We start from the raw sequence: 27,076 nt of genomic DNA on the forward strand, positions 1-27,076 counted from the left end.
GCAAGAATATCCAACAAAAATTGATGTTGAGATATGCCCACCCCTGTGGATGTTATCGCTAACAGTGTTGGCAACTATTAAATTGTAGGTATTGCTATAATGATAGTAATGTTTGTTAATTGCTAAGGCAAATTAACATCTTTTGCAATTTCACATTTGGGGAGAAGCTTAACAGACTGGTGATGCTGAAAGAGTCAATGGCACAGCAGGGAGCTGAGCCGGGAAGGATCCATGCAGTTTCCTTCTACTGCAACCCTATTTTCATCCAACCCCACCCAAAACAAACTCCTCTGCTCTTCAGAGGAGAGATTCAGCTCTGCTTGCAAATGGCAAATACGAAAATAAATAACTGCATACATGAGTGAGTTTGGCAGGAGGGAAGTTCCTCCCCCCTCAGCTTCCCAGAACATCCTTTCCTGCCCTCCCCATCCTGCTGGTGAGACGGAGCAGAGCCAGGGCGCTGTGGGGCAGGGAAGTGCCTCCCAGGCCGTTTGCCCCCACGAGGGAAGAAGGCAACGTGTCACCGTTCCCCTTGGAGAGCAGGGGAGGATTTCCTGGTGTAACCCTGGATCACAGAGCCATAAAGGTCACTGAGAGAACATGCTGGGATCCTTCTCTTCAGCTCTTGTAATGGTATTAGCAATGACTGTTTCTTACTCAATCATACTCCCAAAGGATTTTCAATAAACTTTTTATGTGCCATAACTGTTACATTAAATAAAGCTGAAAGTATTGAGTAAACTGACTGTAAATCACTTTAGATGCCTTGGAATTACATTAAGTGTGAGAATTATGGATCTTTTGCTGCTCACAGAAACAGAGACACGACAGAGCCAGAAATTTTTATGCTGCCAACCCTTCTGAAGGTTTTTTTAATTATTTTTTTACACCATACAACAGTCTTCTCCTCCTATAAATGGCTTGTTCAGGGACATGTTCAGACCGAGTACCATCACTGTGGTGCAGGAACCTGTGGTGCTGGTGGATATTTTCCCTTCCCATCAAGCTGGGCTGGTTTTCTCAGTCTGGAAATGGTGATTAAATGCTGGGGTAGGGTTACTGTTAGCAGAGCTGAACAGCCTGAGAGTTTTATTGCATCAAGAGTGATTTTCTGTTGGTAGCCTGACAGCCAATACTTCATCAATACAAATATATATTTTGATATAAATAAACGCTGAGGAAACATCTTCTGTCTCTCCTCCTTAGGCACCCCAGAGTTAGCCTAAATGTATTTTACATTTAATGCTCTACAGAGAGATGCACAATTTAATAAAAAGAGCCACCAAGTGCCCTGCACTACAGAATAAATGAACTTCTTTTCCCATGTTTCCCCCCTCACACAATGTCCCACTTAGGTTTTGCCGTCAGCGACTGGGACTGAGACAAGCTTTGGAACATGCACTGATGCCCTGGAGCGACGGCAGAGCAGGAGAGTGAGGAGCCAGGTCTCAGCAGCTTCTCTGGGGCTGGCCTAGGTCTCTCGTGCTGGGAACATCCTGCTGTCGAGGGACAGTGGCTGCAGTCTCCGAGGGTGAGAAGACCGGCCCTGGCATCCCTCCCTCCAGGTCAAGGAGACAAGGTTGGCCACCAGTGGGCATGTGACAAGGACACATAGGAGAGGTGCACCTCAGGGTGCCCAGGCTGCACCAGCTGTGGCGAGTGAGAGGTGACGCATCTGCCCAGCGCGGCGCTTGGCACCAAGTGAGCGTGGTGACGGCACATGCAGCTCGACCGGCGATAACCAAAGACGGGGGAAAGCAGACTGGGCAGCGAACTTGGTGGAGGCTGGACCCGAGAACGTGAAACCTCTCTAATGATCCTGCATTTATGGATAGGAACCACAGGAAAGCTCTGGAATTCTGCAGATCTTCCATGGTTTAAACTTTCCTACATTTGTCCCCATCACTAAGGCTGATATCAAGGACGTAAACATGAGCCCAGGGGCTCAGCAAGATGTGCTTTTCCTAGCTGGGGACCCATGGCACACAGCATAGGGGCTGAATCGGAGCTAGCGTAGCTCCCCAGGAAGGTGTGCGCTGGGACTCTCTTCTTGTAACCTCCTCTTCACATCCAGAAGTATGGCAGGGGGTGAGACGTTCCTGTCTCGAGTTCTGAGCCATCAGGCGAGGCTCATACGTCCTCGCCCACCCACCCCCAGCCCCTGAAGCCAGAGCAGGGCTCAGCCCCACCGTAACGGTGGAGCCCCAGCTTATCCCAAACAGGGTGAAGTGAACATCCCTTGTCACCTCAGGGAGGTGGGAAGCAGAGGGCAGCAGCACGAGGAGGTGGTGGTTTTCTGTGCTATCTCTGTTGCTGCGTTATGTTAGGATTCCGCCTCTGTGGCCGCAGCGTGGCGGGTGGCAGCCAGGCTGGCACGGCCCCTGCGGAGCGTGCTGGGCTGTGTGTGCGAGGGAGGGATGTGTGCCTGGCTGGAAGGGCTGCGCCGCGCTCCTCGCCGACGCATGGCAAATCAGACTCCTGCACGCCAACATCCTGATGAGGAAATAGTTAGAAAAAGGCTCCCAGTGGGAAAACCTTCTGTTTTGCTGATCTTGTAAATCAGCTGAATTCAGCATGTCACAAGCACGTCTTACAATACACAAGACAATGCCCAGATTTTTGTAGTGCAAAAGCATATTAACCTTTGTGTACTCTTGCCGGGTTTCGACAAAAGATGTCTGTTAAGAACTGCAGGGCTCATTGTAATTGCTTGCCATGTGGGTAAATGATCCGGAGCTGTGTGAAGATAAGAAGAAATTGCTAAAGGCAAATCACCTGGGTTTTATTATGCTTGCCCTAAAAATAATTAGCATGGCCTATGAAATCATACTGTGAGGGGGTTTGTTTTAGCAGGAAACTGTAACCTATATATTGTAGCTTTCTTTCTGGAGAGCTGATCTTTGTAGTTTTGTTGATGTATTTTTTTTTTATTTATTATTTTCTTTTTTAACTACAGTGAAAGACAAATGAACAAGTTCATACTGCTCTGAATAGCAACAAGGTGACTGCTTGCCAGCGTGTAAAATCTGGTATTGTCCCTCCTGGAGTCAGAACTTGACCTTAAGAAAATTCCTGCCCGTTTCTCCGAGGGAACATGTCCTTGTGCTGCTGCAGAAGCCTGTTTGCCACAGGTAATGCTTTTTACTTGGGATTATGGGTTGTGTATTTGCCACCTGGCATAAAAATTCACCACCTCTTCTGAGATGAAACAGCCTTGCATGGAAGCGAAATGGGTGCGTTTTTTCCATTTGCTGCATCTATCTGGGACCACAAAAATATCAAGGTCAGAACAGAAAGCAGGAAATAAAACAGCAACTGCATATAAAATTACAGGCTTGCTGTTTTAAGTGCTAGCTACCCACAATCTGGTGTGAATTGCAGGTGATCAGTACCTCTGAAAAGCATTTGTGCACATACAGCATTGGCAACCCCCAGCATTAAAAGCCCCGAGTCGGCTTTCTTAAAATCATGTGTTTTGACTTAAATAATGAGATACTACAGAAATAGTAATATGGGGCTGAGTTTGCTTAAAGCCTTTAGGGATTTTTTTCAAGCTTTGTTCTGCCAGTTTCTTCTCTGTGACAGTCCTTAGTTTATTTTTACCTGAGTGCGCTGAAGGTGCCTGTGGCCCAGGTGTCTGGCCACAGATAAGAGGCTGCAGAGACTCTTAGTGTGCCTGGTGCTCCCCAGACTCTCCCTGCAACTAAAGTAGGGAGACAGGGTCTGTCCCAGGCTGCTGTGGCTTCCTTATGTCATCTCCTGGAAAGAAAACCTCTCCCACCACAAGCAGCACGTACCTGAGGAGCAACTGCTCTAACTCCAGCATCCCAGCTGAGTGGTGAGCATCTCTGAGAGTACCACGCATCCAGCCCAGAGGACCCTCAAACTACACAAAGCCAGTATAAAGCCCTCTGTTTAAGTCCTTTCCAGAGTGATAAATGGGGCTTCTGGTGGCAAGTGGCTTGAGGATTAGCACCATTCTGTCTGACCAGCTGTATCTCATCAATACTGATTCCTCATTTTCTTGGTCTCGATGCAATTGTATTTCTCCAGCACAGTTTCATTTCCTAGTGTTTGCTGTAATCCTTGCATAATCTTGGGAAGATGCTTTTTCATGGTTCAGCTGATAATTTATGTAGTTTTGCTATGTGTCTTTTTCTATGGAGAAGAGGAAGGGAAGAAGGGCTACTGCCTTAGAAAAATGTTTTGGTATATCCCTCCTTGCAGGCTGAATGTTTACGTATAGACCTTTTGTGCGCTTAAGCAGCTTTCCCAGCCAAGAAGTAACAATGCTCAGAGCATCTCCCAGGTCCTGGGAACTGCAGCATTTTATTTCTTTGTGATGTGCATAGATATTCGTACTGGTCTTCTCTTTTGGTAATGCATTTGAAGGCTGGATAGTCCAGATACTGTTCCTCACGTGATGCCTTGTAGCATTTAAGGTGAAGGAAGTACAAAACTGCATTGACCCGTTCCTTCAGTGGCTCTCCACAAAAGCACTTAGTGGTTTCTACACTGGGTGGTTAATACCGCTTTGCAATGTGACAACCATTTTTTGCTTTGTTTTATTTACTTTTGTTGAGTTGTGGCAATAAGTCCCCGGCTAGCTGTCAAGCAGCGTGAACCCCTTGCTGGGGCTGAAGTTCATCCCCATAAGCAAAAGCAAACACAAGGTTTAGGGATCTCCTTACTGGTTCTGGAGGTCTTGAGTGGTGGTTTTGTGGTGCTGAAGCCTTCTGTTAATTTTACCCAGTTTAAGTGAGTTAACTCCTGTGTCGGAGGACTTCAGTACCCTGTTGTTGAAGCTCGGGTGCCTCGATGGCAGCTGAAAGCGTCAGCGCTTGCTGCTCCGCTTCTGGGGAGGAGCGGGCTGGTTCCTGGACTTGCACCAGTGGGGCTGAATTGGTGGATCTGTGACACGGTGGGGATATTCCTCGGCATCACATTGACTTTTGGGACAACAGAGTCTCGCTTGCAGGCACCTTCAAATACCCTGTGTGTACTTGGCAATATTAATGGCAGAGAAGTGGCCCTGGACCATAGGGGTTCCCTGCCGGTCCCTGGGCGCGTTCAGTGCAAGTTCTGGTGGAGGGGGTGTGCTTGTCTCTTGCCAGCACTCAATGCCAAGGGGTGTAACTGCAGTGATTTCGTCGCTTGCTGGGAGCTTTTTCACTCTTACACTTATTACCATTGAATTTGGGTGAGTTATGTGCAGTTCCAGGTCTGGGTCTTTGCGGGCAGCAGCATCAGGCTTCCTGAGCTCCGTGGTACCTGCCTGGTGGCTCCTGGCCACTGGAAAGTGTTGGATGGTGGCCTGCAGGCTTGGGAAGGCTGGCCTCCCCTCCCGAGGCACGGGCACCTGGTCAGAGGGGCAGCCCCTTGCTGGGACCACAGGGCTCCGTGTGCCTTGGCTCTGGGTGCGCTTTGCTGCACAGGTCGGTCCATAACCCCCAGTGCTGGCCGCAGCCCGGCCAGCTGCGCGGGCGGCGCAGGTGTGGGGTGGCTCTGGGGCTCTTGGGTGCTAAGTTCTAAATGTCTGGCCATTTGCACGCCTTTGGTCCTGTTTTAGATGTCTGTTCTGACCCACCCATATTGGTTACTCCCCCCGAAATAACCCCACGGGTGGATCAGTGCTGGATGCGTGGGGTTCGTCTGTTGGGCTCTGCTTCCTACTGACAGGGCTGTAAGTCCTGAGGATGGGTTAAGGAAAGTGAATCTGTCATTTCGTTCTCCAAAACAAAGTCAGATCATACCGATTTGGGTGTTCTTCACTGTATATTTAATTGTAGTTAAACCGAAGCTACTACTATCAGCCTGCAGCAACCAGTGAACACGCTTGCTTTTGAAATGGCTCGTCCCCCACCGGCCCCCATTGGGATGTCTCCCCCATAGCGGACATTGGAATCTCTACCTGGGTTTTAAAAAACCCATTTCATAGGAAAGGCATCCACTGCAGAAAGCTTCTTCCTAGGAATCCTTCTGTTTGCTTTGTCCAGCCGCTTTCTGAGCTTCCTTTTAAAGGTTGTGGAGAGTCATAAAAACCCTTTCCACCATTATTACACATTTAAAACAATAGATCCCTTTCTGCATTCACTTGGGCTGGGTTTATTAGACTAAGAGTTGAATTCCAGTAGCAATTAGTCATTACAATAGTATTCACTAGAAAAACAGAAATATGCTACTCTGTAATTTGGTTTGCATTTAAAATAAAATACAAAAAGCCTACTGAACACACAGAAAAAGGCAGGCAGCAGCCCACGAGGCAGGAACGTAGGCTGTTGGTTTACATTTGCCTAATCCTTGGGTAACCTGAAATAATGCCTCTGCCTGGCTCTAGGGCAGGACCTGCTCTCAGTAAATTCTGTGGGGTAGCAGAGACTGCAGTAAACAACTGATCTGATGATTTGACCTTAACCCCTCACTTCTTAGTTCTACAAAATCAGGCCAGAATCTCCTGAGGATCCAAACTTTCCTGAAGGTCACTGGGCATTACCATCTTCCTTGCGTCACCTTTCAGTGAGAGCACCCAGCGTCCTGGGGCCAGTCTAACCACAGTGCTGCTCCCTGTGAGTTTCAAAGACCCATTAGGGACCAACAAACTGAAATAAAAATTGGACTGAAACTAGACCCAAACTCCCCAGCTCAGGTTCATTGCTACAGTAATAGGAAAAGGAAAAACAGAAGCCTCTTCTGCTGAGCTGTTGACCATCGATTTTTAGGCTTTTAGCAGTGGAAGCTCAGTATCGTTACTCTGTTTGTGGGGTGAAGTAAGGAACTTGCAGAACCGAACATCCCCTCCTCCCTCCAGTGCCAGCCCATGTGCCGTTTGTGGTGCTGCACAGCTGGATTGCTGGTGAGGTGCCACCACATCGTGAGAAAATACTTGGTGCTGCTAACTGGAGTCAGATTTACTCTAAAGCTGAGAAGTTTTGGAGATTTAACTTTCAACACGGAGACAGAAAGATTGATTAGGAACTGGTAGGCTTTCTCTGACTTAAGTTCCCCTTGTGCCATTCAATACCTCTCTGAGCTCCAAAGTTTCAGAAACAGTGCTAGCCTAGAAACTAGCAGGGGAATCCCTTTCCCTACTGATTCTGTAATTTTCTGCAGTAAAACGTAAGAAAGGCATTGAATTATATAAACCACAACAGTGCTTGGTCCTTATAGCCCTTGGTGACTTGGAGGCACTAAAGACAATGTGATGTAGCAGTGTAGTAGTTACCACACTCTGAATTTGTATTATTAAATACCAGAATAAATAGTCATTTCAAACCCACATCATTTGTCAGCTCTTGAGTTATGGCTGCTTTGGTAACTTAGACACCCTCTCGTTTGCCAAGTTCCCATGCTCTTTGTTTTGAATATGTGTAATTTTATGTGTTTGGACATAAGTAACTTCTGCTGTTTCTCCCAGGTTTCTCCTGTGCTAGAACCTGCCAGACCCCTTCTGGGGAGGAACAAAGGCAGAATCACTTCCAAACAGGCTGAAAAGGAAGGGGATGGGGGTGGGGGCAGGACTGTGCTCTTGAGAAACACATTGTTCGCTTTTTTTTTTTTTTTTTTTTTTTTTAAGGAATTAGAAAGTCGTGCAGAAATTGAATCAACTTTGCTATTAATTTTGGTCATGGATCTTGAAAATGTCTCTTTCCCATGAAATCCCAGTGGCTTTCTGGAGTTTAGCCCCCACAGGCCATGTTCACAAAGCAGCTGTGGACATAAGAGGGGACTGGATGCTAGAGGGCTGTACAAAAACTCCAAAACACATTATGCATCTGATTTCCATTTAAAACCAGTTCATGCTGGGTGGCTCCATCACCTAAATGTTTGGGTTTTTTTAAATCCCTCTATAAGTCTATAAACCTCTTCAAGTATTGAATGCCAATGTCTATCTAGACCAGTTCTGCATGCGGGAGTTTGGCAACATCACTTAAACAAGTTCATTGTATAAATGCATGCAAAAAAAAAAAAAAAAAAAAAAAAGTCCCAGAAGGCTTTAGCATTCTGCCAGTGCTCAAGGTGGGTCTGCAGGAGCCTGCTAGGTACTGAGCTAGCCCAGATCAGCATAGCTCAGGGGTCTGTCCCTGGGGCTCTGCTGGTTTATACCAAGGGAGACCTGACCTGATGTCTCCTGTGCTTAGAGCAGGGGCTGGAAGGGCTGGGTGAGGACTGGTTTCCCTGATGCCTTTTGAGACTGGTGTGGTTTGTCTCACAAGTGGAATGAGTTTGGCATGTCTTAACTACCATTCATCAGCTTCTAAACACATGACAGAAAGGTCATGGGCATGTGGAGATAACAAGGGACCCTGTGAATTAGGAGCAAGAAATAACAGCATTTAGGGCTGGCTGGAGACTTAAACATTTCAAAGTCAGACTTGGGGGAAAAGTAGAAGTGATATTTCCTTTTGACCTTTTAGAAACACTTTGAAAGACTCCAGACTGCACAGAGGCTGGGAGTTAAGGGCCTTGGGGGCTCCTTGTGCTGACAGACCCTGGTCTAGGGCTGTCCTCTTGCTGAGAGGCTGTGGAGCCAGGCAGCCCCGGCTCCTGGGGCAGCCGCGTGGGGCTGGATGGAGAGCTGGCAGCTCCGCTCCATCCCTGGCCACGGCTGTGGCTGCACTTCCCGAAACCAGCCCGGCCCAGGGAGCACCGCAGCGTGCCAGGCTGGCATTTTCCTACAGAGGAGTGTTGCCTGGGAAAATTTCAAGTTAGTTTCATTGCAGAGCTGCACAGGGAAGATGGTGACGCCGATGGACGGCAGAGTAGTAGGGCAAGGTGGGGATGCCAGGACAAAACTCTGAGGTCACCTGGTCTAGATGAGTTTTGTCTTGAGAGAGCTGAGGAAATGCTTCCCTTGCTGAGAACCTATTTGCATCGTGTCCCGGGCAGTCTGAGCACAGCAGTTGTCGCTATCCCCTTGAATTTCCTTTTCTGCTCCCTGGGGCTCCCCCCAGGAATTGGGGAGCTGACATACGGGGCGGGGGGGGGGGGGGGGCTGCCCTTGCAGGACCCAGGAACAAGGCAGGGAGGTTACAGGCAGGCACAACAGGGACTCGGGGGGCGGGGGTGTGTGTGTGTGTCTGTGACAAACAGGCCAGAAGAGTCTTGCAGGAGGCTGAGGCAGCATCTGGGCTGTGAGCGGCCCCGTCCCCCAGAGGTGCGTGTCAGCGGCAGCGCGGTGCCTGCGTGGCTGGTAGCTGCTTTGCTCTGCAGCAGAGGTCACTGTACAGCCGGGCGAGCAGCGCGCAGGGCCACGGGCTGCTCGGGGACAGCCTGACCTTCCCTGGGCAGCGCTGAGCGGTCCCGTCCCCCTCATCACACACAGGCTGCCCAGGGGCACGTCCCCGGCAGGACATGGTGGGATGAAGGGAGCCAGCCGGCGAGACGACATCCATCCCCCCCTCGGGGCAATGTGAGCAAAGGGGTTAGCGCTGCCAGGGAAAGTGGGGCGTCTGACAAGCGCTGTCAGCTGGGTTGGTGAGCAGCAACGCTGCGGTGACGGGACAGGCTCAGGCGTTGCAGTAAGGGCTTCTCAGAGCTGCACTTCAGAAAAAGGTGGGGTGGAGACTGGGGGCTGGCAAGCCAGACATACTCCCCTGCCACCCTGAGAGGCACGGCAAGTCTTCCCCTCTCTCCTCACCTCTCTTTCTTCTGTTGTAAGCTGGCCTGTAATGGCGTTTGTGTCTGGAGGATCACAGAATACTTTTCTTAAAATGTAATTGTAAGCTCCGCTTGGTACCAGTAAGCCCACCTGCCACCATCCAAGTGACAAGCCAGACCAGCCAGCAGAGAGCTTTCCATCACGACTCCATCCACTTGGAGCCCAGCCGGGACAGCAGAGGTGTGACTGGGCGAGTTACTTGGCTGCCTCACTTCAATGCAGCCAGTCCTGATTTTAAGGAACACTTCTAAAAGCTGAGTGCTAAATAATAGGGCCAGCTGGAGTTAGGTTTACAGAATAACCCACTCCTGAAAATGAGCTCAGCCTGTGGGGTATGAGAGATCGAGCTCTTCTGGCTGTCTGGCAGGAGATGTTGAAAGTCCTGGATCCTCTGGAAATCCAACGCTGTCGCTCTGGAGCAGCTCACACGTGAGGGACCACAGCAGGCAAAGGCCATCGGATAACCACAGGAAGGGCAGTAGAAACCTTTGCTGCTTCCGTGTGAAAAGTGGTCTAAAAGAACTAGTTCTCTGGGTAAAGAACTGGGAAAAAAATCGTCATGTTGACTTTCCTGCTGGTTAGGGGTTTTTTGGATGTTTTACAAGCTTCATCTGAACCTTTTGCCCTGACTGGGACTCTTTTTGTGCCGAGTCCTTGGTGTCTGTTAGTACACAGGCTCACACTACTGCCCTTCTGCCAGTTTATTCATACCCTGTCTTCTCATCTGTTACTTTTCTTAAAACTTAATAATCTTTGAGGCCTGTAGCTGTGCTAACCCCCTGCATTTCCATTACTGAAGTTAATCTGAACTTCCCAAAAGTTGCAAAAGCTCCCATAGGTTTACCCCTCCCTGCCCCAAGCACGGCCATGTAAAACCTGTCCTTTTATAGGGAATAAGGGCGAGGGGAAGGCTTTTTGGTTCCCAAGAGAGGCGCATATGAAGAGCTCTGATCTGGAAAGCCTGTACCAACTGGCCACTGAAGGAGGATGGATGCTGTGTGTACCGATTTCATCTGGCACAGCACTGGTTTCAGAGGTGGGAGATATGCAGTGCACATCTTACCCCAAGCTGGATGCTGAAGCTCAGCAGCCTTCCACGAGCAGATGTGGAGGGCTCGGTGTAACCTGGCTCTAGGCTCTGCTTGGGGTGAGCAGCATCCTTTAGGCATCCAAAGCTTCCATTATTTGATATTGTTTATTCACCTATTTATTGGGAAAACACAGAAGACAGATGGATAATGGAAAGGTTAAACAGCAAATTGCCACGCTTCTGCCTGCTCAGAGGACGTGGAGCACAGCCTTCCTAACCTGTAATGTAAGTCCTAATGGGCAAGGAAAATTATTTTGCCTTCTACTAAAGGGCAATTCTCTGTCCGCTCTCATTTTGAAGCATGCAGAGGAAAGAGCAAAAGGAGAGAAATATATATTTATATATGTATTAAAAAAAAGGCAGGGGGGGTGAAGAAAGGAAGAAAGAAACACTTACGCTTTAATGGAAGCTCATTTTTGTAAAGTAGCCTAGTGGCCCCTGTGGGCCCGGAGAATTAAACGCTGTCACTCATAGCTTGAAAGCGGAGCCATCCAGTTTGCAGACACCTGTCATAATTAAACTAATGGCTCTGAAAATGTGCCTTGATATTAAATCTATCTTCCGCCGAGGAGCAGGGCTGATTAAAACCGCTGTTTGACAGTTAATGATGAACCTCTCGCTTGCTGAGCTCCCTAACTGGAACAGACCGGTTCATCCCTCCCTCCCCTTGTCGAGCCCTTTCCCGGATCCCTCTCCCGCCTCCCACCCTGAACGGCATGCCCTCTCCCCAGGTCCTCTCCTACAGGCGGTGGGAGGTGGAGAGTCCTGAGGCTCTCAGTGAGTTCCTGGGATGGTCCGTGTTTGCCACAGTCTTGGGCTGCGACTCCAGCGACATCCGCACAGGTACTGAACTGGCAAGGTGCTGCCTTGCCATAGTGCTTGGTGCTGTAGAGATACCCGTGATGGGGAAAAATGCTGGATCAGTTTTTCTGCCCCCCTCCCCGGTTTGGAGCTGTGCATCTGGGAGAGCTCTTTTTTCCGGTGCTGGTACTAGGTAGTTGGCATTACAATATGAATCTTTCTGGCTTCAGCGTTTATCAACCAGTCCTGTTTATTCCCCTGAAGATGTCAAAACCAACTTCTTCTGACATCACAGCTTGTTGCCAGGGCAATGGGTTTGCTGTTGCAAAACCAGGATTATGATTAAACAGAGAAAGAAGAGTCCTTAAGGAACAAAATCAGTGTTTACTTGGAAATGTCTCCAGTAAGTCCTTGGTACTTCTAAATACGTATCTCTAAATAAGCCTGCTCCAGCCGCGCCTCTGGAACTCAACAAGCCAGTTGTCTCCATTTTTCTTTTCCACTTGCTGCTGACCTCATCAAGGACAAACACCAGACAAGCCGTGAGGATTGAAGTCCCACTTGCCCCACAGGTGGTCGGTTTTGACGCTCAAACTGCAGCAGTGATCTGAGTGTGGGATGCCCAGATAGGCACAGTAATCCTCAAGTGAATGCAGAGCTAATCAGACACAGCCCCCGTAATTAGTGTGACACAAACTCTGCAAAGTTCAGATAAGCATCGGCAGTTCCAAGTAGCATTTATTATTATTTGCTGGGTCTCTTAGTCTCTAGGTACTCTAATTCCCCAGCTCTGCAATGGAGATAATAAAGCTTCCTTGTCTGCTTTGTTTTAATTGATGATGAGCTCCGTGGGGCATGGGCTGCCTCCCTCTAAGGGCGTGCACAGTGCCCAGCGCTGAGACCTGTATTTGGGCACCAGTGTATTGCCACGATGCAAATAACTAATCGTATTCGTGAGTGAGGATGCTGCTGGAATGGTGAGGGGGTCATTTGATAAATACATATAGAGAAAAAGACCCACTTGTTGGAGTTGCCTGATGACAGGAGACTGCTCCCAACCCCGCCTTGCACTGACACCCAGCCAGGCTCCTATCTGACTATCATTAGCTTTCTTACCCAGCTCTAATGCCATCCGCTGCCACAACAGTAATTACCAGGAGATTAGGCAGCATTAAGCACTCTTTAATTTGACACATTGCAATGATCTCCATTCAGCCTTTCTGCTCGAATAACTCTCCATAAATATTTTGTGAGGCTACCAAAATAAACAGAGGCTTGGCTGTTTGCACAGCTGAGATCTGTGCAGCTTTTTGAGAACCCAGGTAGCAAAGCTGAGGGTGGCACCAGGGGTGTGGATGGGAGCTGAGTGGTCAGTTGGGTGTGCAAGAGCATCACGGAGTAGGGAAATATCTGTTTATAGCAAGAGTAAAAATAATAACGATAACATATGCCTCACACCAATGGCAATTTAATAGGAAACATTTTTTAAACAGCAACCCAATAAAGAGAGATGGGTATTTATGTAAGAAGTGGCTGCATTAGAAGAAATAATAATTACACTGGAGTTGTGTTCTCTTTCTTTTTTTTTTTTTTTTTTTTTTGGTGCGCTGTTAGCCTAGACATTATTCATTAAGTAATGCAATGGAAAACCACTGTTAATACAGCAATAAATCCCATGGGGCCCCATTGCTTCTGAGACAGGATCATTTGGTAATTACAGTGCATTAGAAGTTCAATATTCTTTCATTTTTTCCCCCTCGGCTCCTCGCCTGGATGAGTGGTGGGCTATGAAGGCATGTGCCGGGAGGATTTACTGTAAACACGCCGTGTGCTGGTCCGCGTGGTGTTCCTGCACCTGGGGCTGGCACAGAGATGGGCAAGAGCAGAGTGGCCAGGGGGGTCCCTGTGCCTCCTGGGGGGCCAGCGTCTCTGCTGACTGGAGGAGCAGCTGGGGGCAGGGATATTTTTAGGGTGGGCTCCATGGCTGTCTGGGGGTGTGAATCTGGGCTCTCAAGCTTTCATCCTATTCTGTGGGCAGTGTCTCCTTGTACTGTGTGTTTAGTGGAGGACCCAGGGCTTGCAGGTACTTGGGGCTGGAGGAGCAATGGCTTGGCCAGAGCGCGGTGAGCCAGGGACAGAAGAGGAGAGAGCTCTTGGTGGGTTAGCGACAAGATCTTGACAAAAAGGATCGCTGCTTTTTGGAAACACATTGCAGAGGCACATGAGCAGAGCCAGGAAGGGATTGTCCAGCTGTACTCACCCGAGCCGTGGAGCTCATCAGAGCACCGAGCCTGGGGCCTGGGGACCTGTGGTGGGTTTGTTACGGGGCAGCGCTGCCGCCGTGCGAAGGAAACTCCCCTTCCTCCGTCGGGCAGCGGCTGCTGAACAGTGGGGAAATCTACAGGCTGCTTTAACGGAGGCATCTTCCCCATGTGCGAAGTAAACTGTCTCCGTTTGGGGTGTCGATACTGGCTTGGAGTCGTCCCTGCTCCTGAAGCAGCCCTTGCCAGCCTGCAGCCGGCTGCCGCCCGGCTCCCCTGCGTGGGGAGAGCTGTCAATAGACCTGTCAATACGGTACTGGGGACTATTGATCGCCATAGGCATTTAGGGGTCACTGGTCGATGGGAACTCTCATCAGGAGATGTAGGAAATGAGCGCTTTCAAATACAGGTGGGAAAGTGAGACTCCCCAAGGGGGAAATGATACGACTCAGTTTTCCCTGTCCTGTTGCTTTGTCTATTTGCCCAAGTCTGGAGAAGGCAGTGGCTGCAGGAGCAGGGAGAGCAGGGGAGGAGAGGGAACGACACATCGGAGTGTTTGACTGGAAACATCTTGGAGGCTGCAAAACAGCTCGCTGCAGCCCAACTGCAGGCGAGCGTCGGGGTGGGCACTGGGGAAGGGCAGGGAGACGAGCAGGCTCGGCATGGGTGCCCAGCCAGCCCCCCTCAGGGTGCAGGGCTGGATCCGCGGGGGCAGGATGCAGCGGCTGCGTTGGTGAAGGTTGTGCAGTGTCTGAGAAGGCTGCGAGGGCTGAACAGCCCACCCACTGCTCAGCACCCAGTCCAGCCTGAAAATACCGCACGGCACGAGCACGCACGTGCGCAGTGTGTGCTTCACTTGTTAAAAATAGTGAGCTGATGGTCAGGGTGCTGGGGATCCCTGGGTTGCCCTGAGCCCTCGAGCAGTGAGTATCTCTGCTGGCCCCCCAGCAGCATCCTGCTCTCTCTCGCTTTGGCTTTAAAGGACCCGCTGCTGCTGAACCTGGGCAGTGCTGGAACATCTGGAGCTTAATCACTGCCTGTGCTGCAGATAGTGTTTGCTGCTGTTACTGGGTTTCTGGGTATAGAAAGACAGCTGCTGACAGCAGGAGCCAGGCAGAGCTGGGAGCAGTGGGTAGCAGGAAGTTTTAAGAGTCTTTCTGTGCTCTGGGGTCTTTAGTTCTGATTTTGCTCATGATTTCTTGCAGAATTTTATTTTGAAACAGAAGACGAGCCCATGCGCATTTCCCTCCTGGAAGCAGTAGTGTAGAGACCCACCCCACAGGCAACATCAGAAGTTTTCCTAGACTCGTGTTTACTCTGAGGCCTTGTTATCCTCTGGATTTGGTGCGGTGTGGTCAGGCAATGGGCATCCCCGGCAGCCTTGCCAGGCAAGGGTGAGACAGGGGACTTGCCCCTGGGAGCCGGCCACCCTGCACCACTGGGCATTGCCGGGCTGCTCAGGGGTTGCATCGGGGCAGCCGCGCTGTTTGCAGCCCCGCGACGCTGAACCCTGGCCCTGGGGTTGTCACGGGCCTGTAATGCCCTGTTTGCAGCCTGTGCGCTTGTGGGGAGCAGGCAGAAATGGCACCATTGAAGAGGACAGGTCTGATGGAGTTGCCATTTTGAATAGGCCAGAGCGGGGTCGTCTTAGTTTTCATTTTCTGCACTTGTCTTGCCTCGCAGAGGAAGGGGTTTCCTCCTCTGGAGCATGGACGGCAGGTTAAAGCAGAAAGGTGCAGCCTCAAGGGAGCTGACGCCTCCGCTGAGGGACCAGCCTCCCTCGGCTGGGTCTGGGGTGCCTCGTGGGGAAGGAGCAGCGGTGTTGCAAGAAATCTGGTCCTGCCCAGATCCGCCTAGGGGAGTCCCTTAAACCCCGTGTCACTGTGCCATCATGACACAGAAGTATTTGCATTTTGCATCTTGCGTGACTTATCCTGGCTGGATTCCAGCTTCCAGCACCCAGGTACGGTGTGTGATGGGGGGAAGCTGCTGCACTCACCGTTACTTCCGATAGCTCAGTGGCCTGAGTTTTCCTTAAGTGCCATTGCGTTGCATGCATTGCAAGAAGTCTTTTTCCCTATACCTTGCCACTTGGTGTTATTTTTCATCTTGCAATATCATTTTCCCCTTTCCAGATAGTTTCCCAGCTCCCCATACCTCTCCGACTTGCTTGATTGTGATACTTTTTCAGTGTTTGGGGTTTTATTTTTTCCCCTGTTCTCAATTGCTCAGAGCCAGTGCTCGAAATTAAACTGTCTCTCTGTGTGATGCAAATCAGATAAGAGAAACCAAATGAGCCCCATGTGTTCATCTGCAGAATCCTATTCTGCTAAAACTGGTCCTGTTTCATTCTGATCTTAGACAGATGTAAATCAAGAAGAACTTGTTTTAAACCAATGTCAGCAGGAAAAAGCTCGGCAGAAATAACAAAACCACCATGCCTTGTGTGTTTATCGCCCTTCAAGGTAAGATAAACTTTTAGCCTGATCGTGATTTTTCCAACATTGTGCAGGCTGCGGTGCAGCTCCCAGTAATGTATTTGCAACAGGACTTGGTGTGTGTTGCAAGGCGTGCCGGAGATCTAAGGAAAGTGATACACAAAGCATAAAAAACCACAGCTTTGGGGAGACTTCAAAACTATGGCTCAGAGTTCAGCAAATACATTTTGTCCAAGGCAGCCTGAGAGGCCACTTGCCACCTCTGACATGGAGGGGTGGCTGTTTGCCGTACTTTTGGGTCTGCCACCTGCAGCAGAACTGAGCGCCGCTGCTCAGCACAGCGCAGGTGAGCTGCTGGCTCCCAAAGACAGGATGCAGGCAGGCTGGGAACGTTGGGCTGCCCTAGTTCAGGAAGACCAGCTCACAGGCAAACTCTAAAAAAGGGAACTGGGGAGTAGAGCCTCAGATAACGGAGCAACAAAAATAAAAACTGCAGCAAGAATCAACCCGTGTGCTGCACAGTGAGCACCCCATCCTGCCCCTGTGGGCCATTTCAGCCGGGGGACGGGGGGACGGGAGTGCTTAGGCATATTGGTGGCACAGAGATGCGGTCATGGCAGTGCTTCCGTGGCACAAGTGGCAACAGCACAAAAGAGAAGAAGGAAAAAAAAAATTGCAAGTAAATAAAGAGAAGCCCATTTGCAAATATTGTAAGGAATGCATGTTCTCATACGTGCTGCTATTAAGTCCATTCGTATCATATCAGCAAACATCGTGTCAGCTTGGAGAGGTTCCTACTTATTTCTTTTTCCCTGTGAAATGTTTTTCAATGCCTGAGCGAATCAAAATGAATGTAAATGAGGTTTATTAAGTCAGCCCCACACGGTGCTGTATTGTCAGCGTTTGTAGGCTGTGACAGGTTAGTTATTGCGGTTTGAAGGGAATGTCACCAGCACAGCAGTCTTCAGAAGTAACTTTTTAAAGGAATAATAATAATAATAATAACAATGATAACAACAACATCTCAGGACTATCTGTGATTTTTTGAGAAGTCATTGCACAGAAAGGTGGTGTGTCTAGAGGGCATTTCCAGGCAGCCTCTGGAGCCTGGCAGCGTGTTTTGAGTACGGGCATCTGTGCGTGGTCTGTGTTGGGGCCAGACATGGGCTCCAAAGTTATTTTCTCTCCTCTCCTGGTTCGCATACACCACCAATCACCATGACATCTGGAAGATATCCGTTTGTAAATATAACCCCATTGGGCTGTCTCACAAGTCTTGCTGATTTCAGTGAGCCAGTCTCATTATTTTTAGTAAATTACTTTGGCCTCAGCTATGCTACAAAAAAGAACTAGTAAGGGTAGCATTAATTTAGTTAGTTATTGAGATTTAAAATAATGGACACACCCATCCAAGGCTCTAGGTACCTTAACATAGTTAATTGTACAATAAATTCTAGTCAATTACAAACTCTGCTTCATTAATATCCTGCTTTCCATAGGCACTCAGTCAGCAAGCCACCACCCCGCTGTCATCTAGAAGGCTCACTCTCCAGCCTTTCTAACCACTCGCTCCAGTCTCTTGCAGCATATTTGACAATCAAATCCTGGTGCTTTCTGACCAAGTGGGAAATAGACTTCAGGAGCATGGAAGCTCCAGGGAAATGCCCAGGGATCTGCTCATGGGATCCCATCTGTGTGATCTTGCCAAACAGGGCTGGTCACAACAGCACGGAGAGAGGTGACATGGGTGGAAAGGCTGGTCCCACATCATTCCCTGGGGTCCTCTGGTGAGACCTGGGATCTCTGGGCTGTCCTCTGCTGCTCTTGTCTCATGGACTCCTCATAACGCAGGTTGGAGGACTGCAGTCATCTTGACTTGTAAAATCTGAAAGTGGCCTCCTTTAGAAACGTGCCTGCTTGGTTTGCTGGCAGGCAGAGGTACTTGCTGGGTAAGCTGTTCCTTGCACTGGTCCCTGCATCCCCTGCAAACTATATCCTCCATAGATTCTCCTCCAGTTCTTCCTGCAGAAAGATCCTTTCCCTTGGATCAGCAAGGAGGGTGTGATGTTTTAGGCAGCTCTTAAAACATGTAGGTAAAGCCTGTGAGTCAGTATGTATGTGTGTAATCATACTCATTAGCTGTCTCTACTAACTAAAAAATACTGATGAAAATTAAGACGGCTTTGTTCTCCAAGCCAGCAGACAGAATCCAGACTGTATGAGTTTCCAGCAGCACTGGCCTAAAACTGATCTAACAAAACACCCACAACACTTAATATACTTTGGCTAGGTTAGTGTGAGATCAGAAATGTTCTGAAGATGTCACATAACCTAGACAAAATTATTTGTTCCCTAAAGGTATCGATCTGTGCAAGGTGCCTTGCAGTCCATCTGCAGAGAAAGGAGTTGCAGCCTGACAGAAACCTTCTCTGGTTTTGCATATTTATTCCTCCTTTAAATCATTTCCAAACCACTAAACCATTTTACAAGGACGAAGGAAAACATCAATTACAATTATAGTGAAAAACTCTTTCAAGGCAGAGCCTGGTAGACAGAAAATGTGGCCATCCATTTGTAGTTTTTCACCAGGTGCTCCATAATATCACGGTCTGTGTCCTCCCCTCTCATCATATCTTCCCCCATCCCACCGTGTCTCCAAGATGTTGGAGTTTCCTGGCAGCTGGTGGAGTGGAGGAGGCTGAACCCCCCTGACCTGTCTGGATGCTCCGGGGTGACGCTTTGGCCGCCGCAGCTGCCGTGCCCAGGCATGAGCCGCGGCTGGCTCTGGGGCAGGGGGTGCTGCTCCCCTCCTCGGGACCACCGCTCACGGCAGAGCTGCTTCCTGGGACAACCCAAGCTCCATCTCGCTGACGCAGGTGACAGGGGTGGCACTGAGGATTTCCCTGGTTTCACAGACTTACTCCAGCCTCCAGGCCCCGCTGCTCAATTACAACAAATGTGTTTCCTGCTGGGCAGCGGGACGAGGGAGGAGGATGCTGATCTGAAGTGCTAAGCCAGGGGCTGCTCACCTCAGGGGCTGCTCCAGCTCGGCCTGGAGCCTGGTCTGGTTACTGACGTTCGTACAAGGGGCTGCAGAGCTCCACTGCACAACAGCAGCGCTGTTTTGTACCACCGGTTAGATTTGAACCAGAGTAGAAAAGAGATTTTCTTTTCTGAAAAATTTGTGAGGTGGTTTGCACACAGATCTGTGTATCTGTCTATCCTGTTACTCGGAAAGAAAAGTCCAAAATGTTTCTTTTTTCCCTCTATATTAAAATGGACAGCAGCTAGAACTTGTATAAAATATAATGAAATCAACAATTTAATATAGCCTAAAGATTGGAATTAAATCAAGGAAAATTACTGAAAGTAGAAAGTTTCATCATACCTATATGAAATATTTTATCACTGTGCGAGATTAAATTAAAAACTCAGATGATGCTGCTTCCAGCTCTTCCCAAAAAAATAATAATTGGAAATAACCGTCCTTCAGCCCTGTTCCGGCTGGACCAGGTTTTGTTGCTTAATGGACAGTTGCAAATTGTCTCTGCTTGCAGCATCTCCCTGAGATACAAGGCAGGGGCAGCTGGAAGTGCTGGGTTTGGGAGGCAGGTGTTCGGTGCCTTGCCTGAGGTCCAGGGCAAGCATTTGTCTCAGCATTTCGAGGAAGGACGTGGAAGGTGGTTGGAATTTGGGTTGCATCACTTTTGAACGTGACCCACTTTCTGTGCCTGGCTGCGTAGCGGGCTGGACCCAGCGCTGGCGGCTGGCAAGCGGAGCCAGCACTTGCTATGTACATCCACCATGGCACTCAGTGGGCTGCAGTCCTGATAGAGCAAATTAAATTACCTACTAATTGGTTAATTGGTGAGGGGTTCTGTAAAGCAGCTAGGAGCAAATTAAGCAGGAATGAGAGAAGTGCACATTTGTGAGCCGTGATTGCTGTCTCCGAGGGCTGCCAGTCAGTAGCGTCACGGGCTGGAAGGCAGGTGGGGAGGAGAAGGGCTGTTGCCTGCGCCGAGGGCTTGTCCCGCGCGGTGCGTGGCGTTATCCTCCGCGCGGGGCCGAGGGGTTTCTGGCTCACGATGAGCCGCTGAGATGTACCGGTAGCCAAGGGGGTCTTGAACATGCTGGAAAATCTGTTTGCTTCCGTGGCAAGGCGGCGTGTAGTGATTAATCTGGGTGTAGTGAAGACAGCCTGGCAGGCACGAGCGTGTGAGAGCACGTGTCCCCATGTAGGAGCGTGTGACCGACCACGTGTCCTCCCCTGCGTACGTGTATATGTGCTGTGCCTGGCCCTGAGTCTCGGGGAGCCCTTGTGTGAATGAGACTGCACAGGGGCTGCGGGTACACAGGGGGTTGTGGGGGGCAGTGCTGGGTCCTCGCACAGCCCCGGTGCAGTCCAGGCTGCGGGGAGCCGTGTCCTGCCCACCAGGCAGTGCCGGGAGCAGGGCAGGGGGTGACCGGCACCGGGCCCCCCCACGTCGCCCACCTCCTTCCCCGGCTGCGCTCATGCTTGCTCAAGCTTGGTAGCATCCCCAGATGGAGCTGTAGTCAGCAAGCTTCTGCCTCCGAAAGATGAAGAATGACTGTTCATCTTCCTTGTCAAAAACAGAATGGGGAGAGGGGAGGAGAAGCCTTGCAGACGTGAGCATGGGGGCTTCAGCCTGCAAGGAGAGAGCTCCCTGCCCTGCCTGAGAGGGCTGCGCGCAGGGCAGGGCCAGCCGAGCAGCCACAGGTGGCTGCGGGCAAAGGCGCCTTTGGATTTTCCAGCTTTGTGCATTTTCCTTTAAATTCCAGCCAGATGCCACATTAACTTGCATGACTTCTTGTCTGTAACAGCACATAATGCAGCACGAGTGATGTAACTCAATGTGATGCCAAAATTTATAGGAAAAGACACTGCTTTCTGAGGTCAGGCTGGTATCTGATTTAAGCTGGCAGCGGGAGCATCAGTGTTTCTGCAAACCTATACCGTGGCTCTCCAGCAAATCGCATTACTTCGGCGGGCCCCTCATCTAGACAGCTCTTCAAAACTGGGGACATCAGTTAGGCTGGAGTGCATCAAACCCACGCAGGGCTTTCTGGGATCCGACTCAGACAAACTCCTAAAAGCACTTTCAATAAGAGATTTTTTGGGGGGTGGGTTTTTTGGGTTGTTTTTTTTTTTTTTCTTTTAAATGAGCAGAAGGATTCTAGATAAACTCGATAAGGGCTGGAATCAAAACAGGATCCTAGAGCCAAAACTGGAGTGACAGCTATTCTGGGTAGTGAAAACGATGACAGATTCTGAGCAGACAGAAACGAACATGATAAAACAAGCAGGGCTATTACCCTTCCATTTGCATTGCCGTAGAATTTACAGGTCCCATCTCAGGCGAGGACTGCGGCTGTGCCAGGCGCTGGGAAACATGTGCCAAGGGCCGGTCCTGGAGGGAGCGTGGAGCTCGGCGTCTCACTAGGCAGGCGAGCTGCAGGGCTGGGGACAGGCAGAATTGTCAGCTACACAATTGGAAAACTTCGAGTCCATGCAAGTTCTGCACCAGATTGTTTCTTCTGGTGCAAAATAACTCCTGAGATGAGATGGGGAGAGTAGTCACACCAAGAAAGTCTAGTTTTGGAGAAAAGGATCAAAAAGCTCCTAACCAGAGAGAAGTACTTCTTGACCAGCCTATGGGTTAACTCTTGTGCAGGGGGGCTTTGTGCAAGGGCGTGTAGTGATAGGGCAAGGGACGGTGGCTTTAGGGCAGGTTTAGATGAGATACTAGGAAGAAATCATTTGCTGTGAAGGTGGCTGTGAAGGCTGGCCCGGGCTGCCCAGAGCAGCTGTGGGTGCCCCATCCCTGGCAGTGCCCAGGCTGGACGGGGCTGGGGGCGCCCTGGGCTGGTGGGAGGTGTCCCTGCCCATGGCAGGGGGTGGCACTGAGTGGTCTTCAAGGTCCCTTCTATATAGAACTGTTCTACGGTTCTATGAAACTGAGGCACTGAAAGAGTAAAAGCCCCATGCTCAGAGCTGAACTTGGCCTGGCCATTCTGATCTAGCTCGATTTATTCAGCACATGCATATTACCCGTGGTTTTCTTGGGAGCTGAAAACTTTAAAAATCTGGTTGCAAGGCACTTGCCCAAGGCAAGTAGCAATTCAGAATTGCAACAGATACAGGAGTTCCAGCTCCACTAAATTTCCAAGACCTTGCCTAGCACTTAACCTAAACCATTGCTCCCACTACATCCCCAGACCAGCAGGAGGGACTTCCAGGGAGGGGCTGGGGCTTGAGTCAGCAAAGCCTTTAGGTCGGCTTATGGGTATGACTTAGGGCAACAGGATCAGGAGCCAAAACTTGCTCTCTGGAAGGAAAGCAACACTCTGTAAGTGCTGTGGTTTGAGCTGCAGCCGGTCTCTGCAGTCAGCAGCAGAAGCTCTCAGTCCGGCGCAACTATGGCTCTTGAAGCCATTTGCAAAATGTTACCTTTAAATAAGTGCTTATTTTTAAGCAGTGGTTAAAGTCTCACCAAAGAGTTTAAAATAGTAATTTATAGCAATAATACGCTAGGACATGAAATAAAGCTGCTGATGGCAACATAAATAATGTATAGAATAATAAAAACTGCTGCTGTTGTTGAAATCATGTGGTCAGCTCGCAGCGTGGAGCGTGCCACAGCCGGAGAGCTGATGGCTTTCAGCATGGCAGGGGGAGGCAGGAAGGAGTGAGAAGCCTCGTGAAGGTTTTCCAATCACTCCAGCCACCATCTCTAATTCTTTTCTTAAAGAATAAAATCATTCTTCCCCTGATCTCACTTGTGGTCAGAGCTCAGTACAGGCCCATCAGTCACCGCGGTGATTTGGTTCAGCAGGTGTTGGTTGTGCAATCGTTCATTTCGGGCTAATCTGCTAGCGCCTGTCAGGGGTTATGGAGTATTTATTGAGTTTGTGTCAGGTCCAGATGACCAATAGCCGGCAGCCGCTGGATACCCATTGACACTGATGATATTGCTGAATTAAACTAGGTGATGTATACAGAACTTGCTTAGAGCTAGTAATGAAGCTGGGAACCATTTGAAACACAATACAGAGGGCCCCAGTGCTTGGGGCTTTGCTCTCTACCTTTTAAATAAAAAATTATTATTATTTTCTTTTAACGCCAAAGGAGAAGCCATGAATCGAGCTCCCCTGAAATATTTAGAGAGAAAAATAGAGTAGCCCAATGGAAATGAAAATCATCTTTATATTCTGCAGATTTACTGCCTGCTAGTTGGCCAGTGAGTGAGGAATTTCTCAGCAGCTTTTTAGAAAGGCATCACGGAGGAAAGAGAAGTGGGGAGGATGATGAACTGATTATCGATTACGCTTCAAGGACCTGATCCTTTAAAAGGTTTTGCTGAGCACCTTCAAATCTCATTGCTTCCAGCTCAGCACGGGACAGGGTCTGGATGTATTTGTGTCTGGGCTCTTCCGTCACATGTGGCACTCAGTGAGTTCCACTGTGCCAAGACTGCATCTGCCCGTACCTGTGAGCGCCATCATCCTCCCCGGGAGGCAGAGCCCAAGGAGAGGGACCGCAGCGTGACGAAGGGGCAGGATGTGCCCAGGGTCGCAAGGGCAGCACCTCTCGGCTCCGCAGCTTCTTGTGGAGGCTGGAAGGGGAAGGCAGCAAGCACCAGGGCAAAGCTGCGAGTGCCACAACCCAGGGAGCGTGTGAGAGACCTGCGCTGGGCACCAGGAGCTCCGGCGGCACAGGGGGCCAGGACGGGCACGGGGTCTCTTCCAGGTAGCTCATGTGCAGAGGGAGCCAGGCACGCAGCGCTCCATGCACCCCGGAGCAATCTCTGAGCACCGGTGGACAGGGGAAAGTTATTTTTGAAAGGTTGGGGTCAGCCATCCAAGGCAGCGGCTCCTCCTGGCTGGAGGCAGGGGAGGAAGCAGAGGGCTGCAGGCTGGTCACCTGCTGCAGGGTCGGGGTTGGGATGGCTGTGGCGGGCAGACGTGAAGGTCCCCAACAGACCAGCAAAGCCCACAGCAGTTCTGCAGGATGCCCTGGCCTGAGTGTGGAGGCTGAGCACCCTTGCGCAAGCACAGCCTTCCCGTAAGGCTCCCCTTCTGCTGTGGGGATGGAGACAGGTTCTAGGTTGGTGATTAAACCATGCTGCTACTGAATTATTCTGCACAGAGCATCAGAGTTAATTTGGGGGACAATCAGCTTGTCTGAGGCTGTCACTGCTGCTGGCTGAAACCTGCAGTGCTGGAGAAAGAGCAATCAGAGCTGTGACCTTGGCAAGGACTGGGGTTAGATTACAGGCATGATTAAATGCCAAGGAGAAGGCTCTGAAGCTGCTATTTGAATACCTGTTTACATGTAGGATAATAGATGGCCACCCGCTGCCTGCAAGGCTGTAATTCACTCTGGGGATTCTGGGACTTGGATGACACCATAAACCATGCGAGGCAGAGTGCAGGATGCTTGCAAAGCAGCGCCGAGGCCCTGCAAGTGATTTACAACCACAGGCTCACTCTGTGGCTATCTAATCTATTGTCTTTTTATTGCAGACACTGCACAGAGAAATTATTATTGTAAAAATTTGTTTAAAGGAGCTCTGTAAACTCACTTTGATCTGACAATTTCACCTTAAAATCCTCCTGTTTCTGTGGCTGGAGGAGAGGGTGTTTGGCATCTAAATTATCGGTAGGTACAACTCCATCCGAGTCAGCAGCATAATAGTAGGAGAGGATTGTCACTTAGGGTTTCACTTGGTAAAGGGTAGAAAGAAGCAGGGGACAGAGCTGAGCAACCCCAGGGCGCCCAGCCCGCGTGCCCTGCAGAGCCCGGGGGGATGTTGCTCCCCTGCTAGGCTGAGTCTGGGCGCATGTTGTGCCTAACTCAAGCCAGCCTGCGCCTGCCCTGGCACCCCTTGCCAGGCCAGCAAAGGGGCCTGGGCTCTCCTGCGGCCACCTGGACCTGCACAGGTGGGCTCTGAACCCCCAGAGACCTTCCTGCCCGCTCGCAGCCAAAGGTGGTACCCTGCTGCGCAGCGGGGCTGCCAGCAAAGAGCATCGCGGTGGGGGAAGGTTTGGCAGAGATGGGGAGGGAGGGGGTTGGGAAGGAAACAGGCATGAACTGAGTTGTAGAGCAGGTCACCTCTTTTCTCCTCTATCAAAAGAATGGGTGTTAATGACTTCTTTGAGCTTCTGCTCCTTCTGATGAATAATCTTTCTGCAATCTTTTCTGAAGAGCATGGTTTAGCATTAGGGCTGAAAGTTCAATTTGATTAAAAGAGTCAAGTGCAAATGAGGGGGCATTTGGTGCTTCATCTTGCTGCTTTTTATAACAGGGCCCTAGATGAAAATATTTCAATTACTATTTACTCTTCTTTAGTGCCTTTCATCAAGGGACCGTCAGGAACACTCTGAGCACAGCTTCCTGCTGGGTGAGCATCCGTTCAGGCGCAGGGCGGCTCTGAGCGCAGGAGGCACCGTCAGCCGGGCTGCGAGAGTGGGGCTCAGGCAACTCGCGTTAAATTACTTTGTGCCACAGACTCACTCTGTGACCTTGGACAGGGTACTTAATCTCAGCTCGCAGTGGTAAACAGGAGATAATATTTCTCTATTTCCTGCAGTGCAATGTGAGAATAAATCAAGTGAAAACGGTAGGCTGTTCAAAGAGGTCTGGGAGCCAATGCCCTCCTGAGGTTTCTCTCTAAACCTGCTCTCATTGCACATCTCCTCCCCTATGCAGCCTGCTTTCATGCTCCATGCTGCTCATTGGCATCCAACTTTCCTCTGAAGGTGCTATTGTGCTTTTGTCAAAGTCCTGACAGTCTCAAAGAGCTTTTTATGCAGGTTTCCCCAGGACCCTGCAGCAAATAATCAGTGGTGTTTTATACAAATGGTCAGCGCCTGTCTCCCACCTTACAATTTGCCGTCTATTGTTGTATGATTGGCATCCAGACCTGCCAGCTCCTCATTCCCTTAATGTTTTCCCCTTGCTGAAAAACATGAGGGTACTCCTTAGCTTGTGACTAATTGTCCAAAGCCATCTCACACAGGGATAATCTCTAAATGCTTAATCTATCCATGTCTGTATGGCAAGCAAGGAAAAAAGCAGTTTAGAAAGATCAATCATCTAAAATCATCACGAAAGGCATTGGCACCCAGGTCTCTGCCCATCCTCAGCTGAGAAAATGATGGTTCTGAGAGATTAAGGCTTGAGAAGAGGTTTTCTGTGTCTCCATAGCTTTTTGATCCTAAGATGGATTACCCAGAGAGCACTAACTGCTCCCTGCTTGTGCTAAACAAAGATAATAGCACTTGGAGTCACCTCCACGTAATGATGCAGCCACCAAATAAATTATCCTTTCTTCCTTCCCAGCACCAGACCAGGGAAGGTGGCTTGGGCACCCTGATGCCTGAGAGGGGAGGGGGGAGGCTGTGACTGGTACCCTGCTCTCTTGGGACTGCCTTAAAAAAATCAAGTTCCTAAACAGCTGAAAAAACATAAAATGCTCCATATACTCTCTATAAACAAGCAGTTAGAGAAATCCAGGCTGGAAAACACTTGGTGGAATAAGGTCAGGCTTCTCATATGAATCAAATTAGTGGCCGCTCAACTAGCACCACAGTACATTAGGCTGAAGGGACTGGGGAAATGCAGCTATTTTCAAGGTTATGCTTTTGTTTCCTCCCTGAGCTGCTTGCTGCCACCGGACCTTGGCCACTCCGAGTCGCTTTGCGGGGGGGATATATTCTGTCCCCTGTCCAACTGCTGCTCCAGAGGTGATAGAGAGAATCCCAGTTTGCTGTAAGAAAAGGGAAACGGCGTTACAGACCCGTGTTG

General features: G+C 49.8%; 1 long non-coding RNA gene across 1 annotated transcript in view; it reads left to right on the forward strand.

Annotated features, from left to right (window-relative positions):
- The window catches only part of LOC130160496 (uncharacterized), a 142,779-nt gene that overhangs the window by 70,696 nt on the left and 45,007 nt on the right, over window positions 1-27,076 (forward strand). Inside the window, exon 3 of the long non-coding RNA XR_008826009.1 lies at window positions 2,957-3,131. This is a non-coding gene — a long non-coding RNA (uncharacterized LOC130160496). The remainder of the gene's footprint in view (window positions 1-2,956; window positions 3,132-27,076) is intronic.

Source organism: Falco biarmicus, chromosome 18 (assembly GCF_023638135.1).
Source record: "Falco biarmicus isolate bFalBia1 chromosome 18, bFalBia1.pri, whole genome shotgun sequence".
Taxonomy (NCBI): domain Eukaryota; kingdom Metazoa; phylum Chordata; class Aves; order Falconiformes; family Falconidae; genus Falco; species Falco biarmicus.